Here is a 10,443-nt window from a genome sequence, read left to right on the forward strand (position 1 = left end):
TTTAGTAGAACTTGCTAAAATAATAATTTCCTAACTTGTAAATAAATAAATTATCCAAAATAAAATATAGGTTATAATTTCAAATTCTTCAATATTTTTAATAAATGAATATATAGGTGATAAATTAATCAATTTCTTAGTCAACAAATTAAAGTACTACACCTTAGACATGTCTATTTTACATACATGTCAATTTTAATAAAATAAATAATATAAAAATTCCCTAACAATAAAAATATAGAATATGATTTATTTTTTATATAATAAATTTAAAGAATCAAGAGAGTTTGAAATAAAAATGTACAAGATAATATGGAAAAACTAAAATTGATATATTTGATATAAAATTAAATAGCATATAGAATAATATTTTTGGTAAGATTCAATTTTGATGAAAATTTTAAATATTAAGAATAATAGAAAAGATTCTATAAAGTGTTCTTTATATGGAACTTTTAAATCTTGAGCATTAATCAAATCAAATGGTTGATATCGATAGTTCTCGTTTCTCACAAAACATATCAGTTTTCACAGGATACACTCCCTATATATATATATATATATATATATATATATATATATATATATATATATATATATATATATATATGATGTTTTGGTGTTTTTATGCTGAGTCCTTATGATGGTTTGTGATGATCTGTGATGTTTGAGGGTATGATGACTTATGTGATATTTTGATGATTCATGTGATGTTTTGGTGATTTTTGTGATACTTAGGTGTATTGAGGGATTTTTGGAGTATTTTAGAATAACTAGAGTAATTAGTTGGGGTTATTTTAATTAGAAAAATAGAATAATATTGGTGTTAGAGATAACAAAGGCAAGATAGTCATTTAAAGGGGCTAAGTAAGGGCAAAGGTGGAAGGACCATATTAGGGGTCCAAGGGTAAGTTTGATAAAAAGGAATATTGAGGTTTTAACGATTCATTTTGTGAAATTGCATTTGGAGAAGAGGCTGAGAGAAGAACATAGCTAGGGCACAGAGGAAGAGGAATTGTAGAACGCGAAGAGGAATTAGAATCAAGATCTAAATCTTAAGTAAGGGGATATTATCTTGATTATTATAATCGGTTTAAGTGTTAGGTAATTGTAGGATTGCTCTAGGGGTTTTGGTTTATGAGGATTAGATGATAATGTGATGAATGAATTAGAAGTGTTGAATTGTAATAGAATAGTACCCATACTATAGAACATATAGGGATGTTATTGGATGATGAAACATGGTGTTTAAAGGATGTTTTAGGACCTATAATATGTTGGAATCGCAAGAATTGGGACTGGTTTTATGCAGGAAAACCCTGTTCACATAGATTCGTCGGGCGAACCGACCCAGTCGCCGGACGAATGGACTCGCCAAGGATGCGCCGAGTGAGAGAGTAGGCAAGTGGAGGCAGAGGCCACTGGCTTCAGTTGTTGGGCGAATAAATCCTCTCGCTGGGAAAATGTTGCTTGAACCAGAAAAATTTGTAAAATTCATAACTTGAGTTTTAGTACTCCGATTGACGTGTTGTTCGAAGCATTGCGAAGCTAAAGTAATAATCTGTAACTTAGTAAAATAAAATAAACAATATGACTCAGATTTCTAGAAGTTATATTGTGATGATATTATGAGACTTAGTGATTATATACTAAAAAGCGTGATTTCTATCGTGAATTGAGTTAAATATGCTTTATTGTTAATTGATGTATGTTCTTATGATGATCTTAATGTTATGATGTGTATACTATGAAGCTTGTAATGAGGTAATATGAACATGATGAATGATGATGCGTTTTGACTAGTCGTGGTCCTATCTTTGTGTGTTGTTGCGCATCATGTATTCATAGCATTTGTAGGACGATATATAGTCCAATGATGTTTTGCAGGATGATGAATTCAATGAAGTTTTGTAGGACATTTGATCCAATGATGTCCTTAATCCTATAGTGTGGATTAAGTGCAAAAATTGTGATGTGCTCTAGTTCCAAGCGGGAATCGATCATATTGGTGGGGATCTTTGGAGATGATGATGATTAAGTCATTAGTGATGTTTTGGTACCACTTGCATGAGTTTTGTTAAGTTGCATTTTATTATTTGTGGCATTGTATAATATTTGAATTAAGTGATATGTTTGATGAATTCTTGATTTGTGGTGCTTTGATGTGAGGGGGTAGTGATTTCCATTATGTTATAGATCTAGTGAATGATGCCATGATGTTCTTGTTGTTGTTCCTATGCCATGACTACTGATCGGTCACCATTTCTAGTAAGTTTCCGCACCTTTTTCCGACCAAAAGTCATAATCTTGGTAATACTAAGTGGCATTGTTATAGGTTTTATTATAAGTTTCTTAATTTGTCGGTTATTTAAGTTTTGCATGCTAAGTGTGTTTTAAGTTTTATAAAAGTGCCATTTTATGCGTTGGTTGTTAGTTTGTTGTTGTCCAGGTTGAACCAGGAATGAGATAGGAACTTAGGACACTCCGAGGCGAAAAAAAAAGAAGCTGAAAGAGCCAAATAGAAGGTTCACACGGGCACCAGTGTGCTTGCACACGGGCCGTGTCAAAAGAGGGCTGGAAAGATGTTTTTGAGAGCTAGGCAGAGGTTTCACACGGGCACCCGTGTTCCTGCACACGGTCCGTGTGAAAAGCTGAGCAGAAAGTGATTTTTGGGCTAAGAAGCAGTTGACCAACACGGGCACCCGTGTTCCTGCACACGGTCCGTGTTGGTAGGCGCGGGCAGATTTCCAACTTTTGATATTTTGAAAGCCTTGAGCTCATTAAGGGTATTTTGGACCTTTCGGATACGAGGGATGACTGCCAACACTACTAAAACCTAACAGGAAGGAGGAACCGATCATCTTGGATCATTGAGCATAGAGAATTACAGAGAAAGAAGAGTCAAGGGTTTTGGAAGAGATCTTCAAGAGCACTCGCGATTGGAGATCATATCAACCGATAATTTCTTGTAATGACTTCAATTACTCTTGTTATTTTCTTAAACACTATGAGTAGCTAAACTATTTTATGCTAGGGTGATGTCCCTAAATCTTTTCATGTAATGACTTGTTAAAACCGTTGTGATGAATTTGATGTTTTTATAATTTGAGTTTATGATTCAAAGATTTTCATGCTTCATCATATTGGAAAATATTTTGTTGATCTATGATTAGGGTTAGGCGTGACACACCACTCTAATGCGTTTTGAATCACAACATTACCGGTAAATCACTTAGGAATAAGGATTTCACCATAGTGATCATTCATTCTAGATTACAATGCGTAATGCCTTAATACTAAAATCAATTATTGAGGAATTGAAATTGACTTTTAAGTGTTAATAAGTTTTTCACTAAGGAATTAGGGAAAACTATTTTATGGAATTGATACTCAATTATAGTCACATCTTTTCTTGAACAACGGTGTTCTCAAGGAGTTACATAAGATTTATACATCAACCTTAGCATGCCTTCTCATTTGTGAACCAAATCATCATTTACTTATCGTTTTTAATTATAAACAGTTAGTAGTTTTATCAAGCAAAACAAAAACCAATCATAGCTTTTTGTTCAATTGAAATTTAGTCCTGGCTTATATTTTATCCGCAGTCCTTGTGATCGATACTTGGATTCAACTCCATTTTAATAACTACATTGGTAACAAAAGTAGTACACTTGCTATTTTTCCGATCAAGTTTTTGGCGCCGTTGCCGGGGACTGCCAAACTATAAGCCGAACTTTAAGTCAATTGAAATTTTGTTGCTCTGCGACCAAAATTTTATTTTTATCCGTTCTTCTAATTTCATTGCAGTTGTATCTGTTCTAACTGTTGTCTAACTGTTTATGCGAGGTCAGACCTCAGCTAAATTTTCCTTTGACACAGAACCAGAAAGAGCTCTGCACGAGAGACGCCGCAAGGCAAGAATTGAAAGACTGGCAGCACCAAGTGCAAGTCTCAGTGTTCCACATCAGGAAAGCGACGACGAAGTGTCTGTGCATTCGGAGCACAGCGACTCTGACTTTGACAGGGAGGTAGTTCAGGAACCAGTTAACATGGCTGGAAATCAACCTCCTGCGGAGAGATTGTTAGGGGACTATGGAGGGGCAAATGCTCACCCCAACCGGATGACTATTGTTAATCAACCCGTGAATGTGGCACATTTTCAATTGCATCCATCCACCATTCGCCAGCTAGAGAGCAAGCCGTTCTCCGGAAGAATAAACGAGGATGCAAATAAGCATCTTCAGAGATTTCTCACTACGACAACTTCGTTGAAGATCGAAGGTCATTCAGAGGAGGCCAAGAGACTTGTTATGTTTCCGTTTACACTTACTGATGACGCAGAGGAGTGGTTTTACTCACTTCCGGCTGCAAGTATCACGACATGGCAAGAGATGGAAACGGCATTCCTCAATGAATATTTTCCTGCGTCGGTGTTCATCCGAAAAAGAGACGACATTGTAAATTTCAAACAAAAAGAGGGGGAATCGTTGGGGGATGCATACAAGAGGTTCAAAAGGTGTTTGACTTCATGTCCTACTCATAACATGGACGCTACCGAGCAAATGTAGAATTTCGTGAATGGGTTGCGACTTAAGACAAAGCAGCTTATTGATACCGCTGCTGGTGGTTCAACAAATTTTGCTACAACCACAGTTATGAAAAGGATCATAGAGGCAATTGCTGCTAATGAGCATCTTGAGTTGTATGATCGTACCATGAGCCAACCGGAGGGCAAAATTGATTTGAAGTTGCCAGAACAGGTCGTAAAGATGGAGGATCAGATTGCTGCAGAGGTAGAGAGAAGGTTAAAAAAGATGAATATTGGAACTCAGACAGTAGCACAGGTGGAACCAGTTAAAGCGGTTCTTTGTGAAATATGTGGTGGACCGCACTTTGCTATGCATTGTGTGGCAACGCAAGAACAGGTTGAGCAGATTCATATGTTGAGGCAGAATAATCCTTATGCCAACACATATAATCCGGGGTGGAAAAATCATCCGAACTTCTCATGGAAAGACCAGCAAGGAAACGTCCAGAAGCCGGTTCAAGGACAACAATTATATCAACCTCAGACTCAACAATACCAACCACAGGGACAACAATATCGTCCACAACAACAACCATACCAGCAACCTCAACAACAATACCAACCACAGGGTCCAAGAAAGGCGGATTGGGAAATTGCCATTGAAAAGATGGCCGCTCAAAGCTCCCAATTCCAAGAAGAGACACGTAGCAATTTAAGGAACACCGGAGCCTCAATCAAGAACCTTGAAGTACAAACGAGTCAAATTGCTCAACACCTTGCAATTCCGCAAGCATCAGGAGCCCTCCCAAGCGCAACTGTTACTAATCCTAAAGACAATCAAAAAATCAATGCCGTCACTACACGGAGAGGGAAACCATGTGAAGTGGTGGAAAAGGATTCGGAGAGTGAGGATCAATTGCTTGAGGTGGAGCTGGACATAAGAGAGAATGAGCAAGTGGAAGAAGAAGTGGTAACACCAGCACCGGTTACGAAAGAAAAAGTGTTAACACCAACACCAGAAGTCAAGCTGCCTTACCCTCAAAGAAACAAGAAAAAGGGGCAGCAAGAAAAGAATTTTGAGAAGTTCCTGGAATTATTCAAAAAGATGAAGCTGAATATTCCGTTGTTGGAAGCACTTGAGCAAATGCCCACCTATGCCAAATTCATGAAGGACATCATCGCTAAAAAGCGAACCATTGCAGACCATCCCATTATTCTAACAGAAACTTGTAGTGCTATTTTGCAGGGCCTGAAGATTCCAGTGAAAAAAAAGGATAGAGGAGCAGTAACTATCCCTTGCACTATTGGAGATAGATCTTTCAAGAGAGCTCTAATTGATCTGGGGGCAAGTATCAGTCTCATGCCTCTATCCATCTACAAAAAGTTGGGAATTGGTGCAATCCAAGACACTCGGATGACTCTCCAATTTGCAGATCATTCGGTCAAGCGACCTTACGGAGTAGTCCAAGACGTCCTTGTGAAAGTTGATAAGTTTGTGTTTCCGGTAGATTTTGTAATTCTTGAAATGCCAGAAGATGAAGAGATGCCGATAATTCTGGGACGACCATTCTTGGAAACAGGGAGAGTCATGATAGATATGGATGGGGGCACTCTGACTTTGAAGGTTTATGACGAAGAGTTAAAAATCAATGTTCATAATACCATGAAGCATAAAGAGGATATTGGCACTAGTAGCAATATACAAGTGCTCCAACAAGTGGTAGAAAGTGATCATGTGGAGAGTGTGTCGCAATTACCTCTCGAAAGAGTTTTGAGCATGTCAATTTTTGGAGATAATGAAGAAGCCAATGATAATGACTTGGAGGTGGTATCAATGTTGGAAACTCAACCTATCTTTAAAGGTTCTCGAACACATAGGTGGGAAGATCTAAGGCAACCAATAGCATTGGGTTGCAATGAAGAAAAGCCAAAAAGTTCAGAATTGAAACAGCTTCCGGAGAATCTTAAATATGTTTTCCTTGATTCTGAAGAAAAATGTCCCGCCATCATTAGCTCGAGCTTGAAAAATATACAAGAGGACAAGTTAATTGAAGTTCTGAAAAAGTTCAAGGGAGCTATGGGTTGGAAAATTGAAGACCTCAAGGGAATAAGTCCTACGATGTGCATGCACAAAATTCTCATGGAAGAAGATCACAAACTGGTGGTGCAACCTCAAAGGAGATTGAACCCAGTTATGAAGGAGGTGGTGAGAAAGGAAGTTGTGAAGCTGTTAGATGCAGGTCTTATTTATCCGATATCAGACAGTTCATGGGTGAGCCCTGTTCATGTGGTACCTAAAAAAGGAGGTACAACGGTGATAGCTAATGAAAAGAATGAGTTGATTCCTACCAAAACGGTCACTGGGTGGCGGGTGTGCATAGACTACAGAAGACTAAATCTGGCCACAAGAAAAGACCACTTTCCATTGCCATTCATTGACCAAATGCTAGAAAGATTGGCTGGGCATGACTATTATTGTTTTCTGGATGGGTACTCGGGATACAACCAAATTGCGGTTGCACCGGAGGATCAAGAGAAGACAGCCTTTACTTGCCCATACGGTATCTTCGCTTATAGAAGGATGTCGTTCGGGTTGTGTAATGCCCCAGCGACATTCCAAAGATGCATGACTTCTATTTTTGCTGATATGCTTGAAAAGCATATGGAAGTCTTCATGGATGACTTCTCGGTATTTGGTTCCTCCTTTGATAATTGTCTGGCTAACCTTTCACTTGTTTTGCAGCGATGTCAAGAAAGTAATCTGATCCTAAACTGGGAGAAGTGCCATTTCATGGTACGAGAAGGCATTGTGCTTGGTCACAAGATCTCCCACAGGGGAATCGAAGTTGATCAAGCTAAGGTGGAGGTTATCTCAAAATTACCACCACCTGTGAATGAGAAAGGTATTCGGAGTTTCCTAGGCCATGCGGGATTCTACCGTAGGTTCATAAGGGATTTTTCGAAGATAGCCAAACCGCTGACTACTTTGTTGGTTAAAGACAGGACTTTTGTATTCAATAAAGAGTGTGCCGATGCATTTGAGACACTGAAAAATAAACTAGTGTCGGCACCCATTGTGATTGCCCCTGATTGGTCTCTACCCTTTGAGATCATGTGCGATGCTAGCGACATTGCAGTGGGGGCTATACTTGGACAGCAGAGAGAAAAATTGCTTCATGTTATTTATTATGCCAGTCATGTTTTGAACCCTGCACAGATCAATTATGCAACTACCGAGAAGGAGTTGCTAGCTGTTGTGTATGCCTTTGATAAATTCAGGCAATATCTGTTGGGTTCGAAAGTGATTGTTTACACTGACCATGCTGCTTTAAAATATCTCTTTGCCAAGCAGGATTCGAAACCCAGACTCCTGAGGTGGATTTTACTTCTCCAAGAGTTCGATGTAGAGATTCGCGACAAGAAAGGGTGTGAAAACACTGTTGCATATCACCTTTCGCGAATGTCACCCATTGAGGAGACAGAAGAACGGCGTCCAATAAAGGATGAGTTTGCTGATGAACACATCCTAGCTGTTATTGGAGTGCCTTGGTTTGCTGATTACGCAAACTACCTTGTTGGCGGTATAATACCTGACGATTTTGATTCTAACCGCAAGAAAAAGTTTGTTCATGATTGCAGGTTCTATCTATGGGACGACCCATACCTATACAAGAGAGGAGTAGATGGGCTGATAAGACGATGTGTGCCTGAGGAGGAGCAAAAGGATGTGTTGAGAGCATGTCATGACTCTGAATATGGAGGGCATTTCAGTGGGGATCGTACTGCTTCCAAAGTCTTGCAGTCAGGATTGTACTGGCCATCATTGTTCAAAGATTCCCAAGAGATGGTAAAAGAATGTGATAAGTGTCAGCGTACTGGGAACATATCAAAAAGAAATCAAATGCCCCAGAATTTCATGTTAGAGGTGGAGCTATTCGATGTTTGGGGAATTGACTTCATGGGTCCGTTTCCACCATCATTCGGGAAGAATTACATCTTAGTTGCAGTGGACTATGTCTCAAAATGGGTGGAGGCGGTAGCTTTACCAACTAATGATGCAAAGGTAGTAGTCAAGTTCTTGAGGGAGAACATATTTGCTAGGTTTGGAGTACCGAGAGCACTAATTAGTGATGAAGGAACTCACTTCCTAAATCACCTCATGGAGAAACTCCTGCAGAAATACAATGTGAAGCATCGGATAGCCACCCCTTATCACCCTCAAACTAGTGGTCAGGTAGAGGTGTCGAATAGACAGCTCAAGCAAATTCTCGAGAAGACAGTGAGTTCGTCGCGAAAGGATTGGGCAACAAAGCTAGATGATGCGTTATGGGCTTACCGAACGGCGTTCAAAACACCCATCGGGATGTCACCATACCAACTTGTCTACGGAAAAGCATGTCACTTACCTTTAGAGCTTGAACACAAGGCATTTTGGGCAACTAAATTTTTGAACATGGACTTGTCTCTAGCAGGAAATTCTAGAATCTTACAGTTGCATGAATTAGAAGAGTTCCGGAATCGTGCGTACGAAAATGCCAAGGTTTACAAGGAACAGACCAAGAAGTGGCACGATAGGAGGATTCAGAAAAAAGAGTTTTGGGAAGGACAGCTGGTCCTTCTGTACAATTCCCGTTTGAAGCTTTTTCCGGGAAAATTGAGATCCAAATGGTCGGGACCATTTATGGTTCATAAGGTGTTCCCTTACGGTGCAGTTGAAATAAAAAATCAAGCTAATGGAGACATCTTTAAAGTTAATGGGCAGAGATTAAAGCCATATTTCCAAGGTCAACCAGTTGGACAGGTTGATGTCATTCGTCTTGCTTAGTAGGACGATGGACCGTCGAGCCATGCGACGTTAAACGAAGCGCTCCGTGGGAGGCAACCCACGTTTGTTTCCGTTAACTTTCATTTTCTTTGTTTTATTTCGTTTCTTTTGTAGGTGGTAGAGTTTGGACCGGTAGACGCAACTCGAGTAAAACGGCACGGAGAGTGTCCATTTTTGGTGCATTGAAAACCATCAACACGGGCGCCCGTGTGCAGTAACACGGCCCGTGTTGAAAACTGACTGAAAAGAAGAAATAAAAAATTTTAAAAGTGGCTTCAGCACTTGCAACACGGGCGCCCGTGTGCAGCAACACGGCCCGTGTTGCCCTCAGCACGCCCCTAATTGCCAAACCAGCTTTTTCACACGGCCGCCCGTGTGCAGAGACACGGACCGTGTGAGCTGTGCGGGACAGATTTTTTCAAATTTTTTTAAAACCCCATGTGGGGCCCATCTCCATTATAACCAATCTTCTTCTTCTTTCCATTCATTCTCCCACTTTTCTTTCTCATCCTCCATTAAACCCTAGCCTCCACCTTCACTAAACTCATCCTACCACCATCAACCACCCATCAAAACACCATAGTGCTTTCACAAAAGTTGTTCTACTCTCCATCCTCTTCACCTCTATCGGTTCAGATTTTTGATTTCGTGCAATTTTATTTTTCCGAATTTTTCCTTGTGTTATTTGTGTGTTTTTGTTAACTTTTTCTTGCAGAGCCATTACAATGCCTCCCCGAAAGACAACCACACGCCGTAATGTTCGGGATGATTTTGCCGAACCCTCCCAACCGAGGCAGCGGGTCCGTCGCGCTCCAAGTCGTGCAACCGTTCGTAGAGGGGGCCAAGAAGAGAATGCCCATGGCATTACGTTTGCACTTCCTGAACACAAAGCAAGGTATGATATTTTAGTGCAACGTAAATTGCTACCGACTAGATATATTTGTGATGATACTCTTACCAAGTTAGGCCTCAAAGATGAAGTCTACCGGATGTTTCACAACATCGGTATGTTGCCTTTTATGCTGTTTGAGGCACCGACTTATGAGGGCCTAACTTTGGAATTCCTGAGCACTGTAGATTTCAAATT

This window comes from Vicia villosa, linkage group LG1 (assembly GCF_029867415.1).
Source record: "Vicia villosa cultivar HV-30 ecotype Madison, WI linkage group LG1, Vvil1.0, whole genome shotgun sequence".
Classification (NCBI taxonomy): domain Eukaryota; kingdom Viridiplantae; phylum Streptophyta; class Magnoliopsida; order Fabales; family Fabaceae; genus Vicia; species Vicia villosa.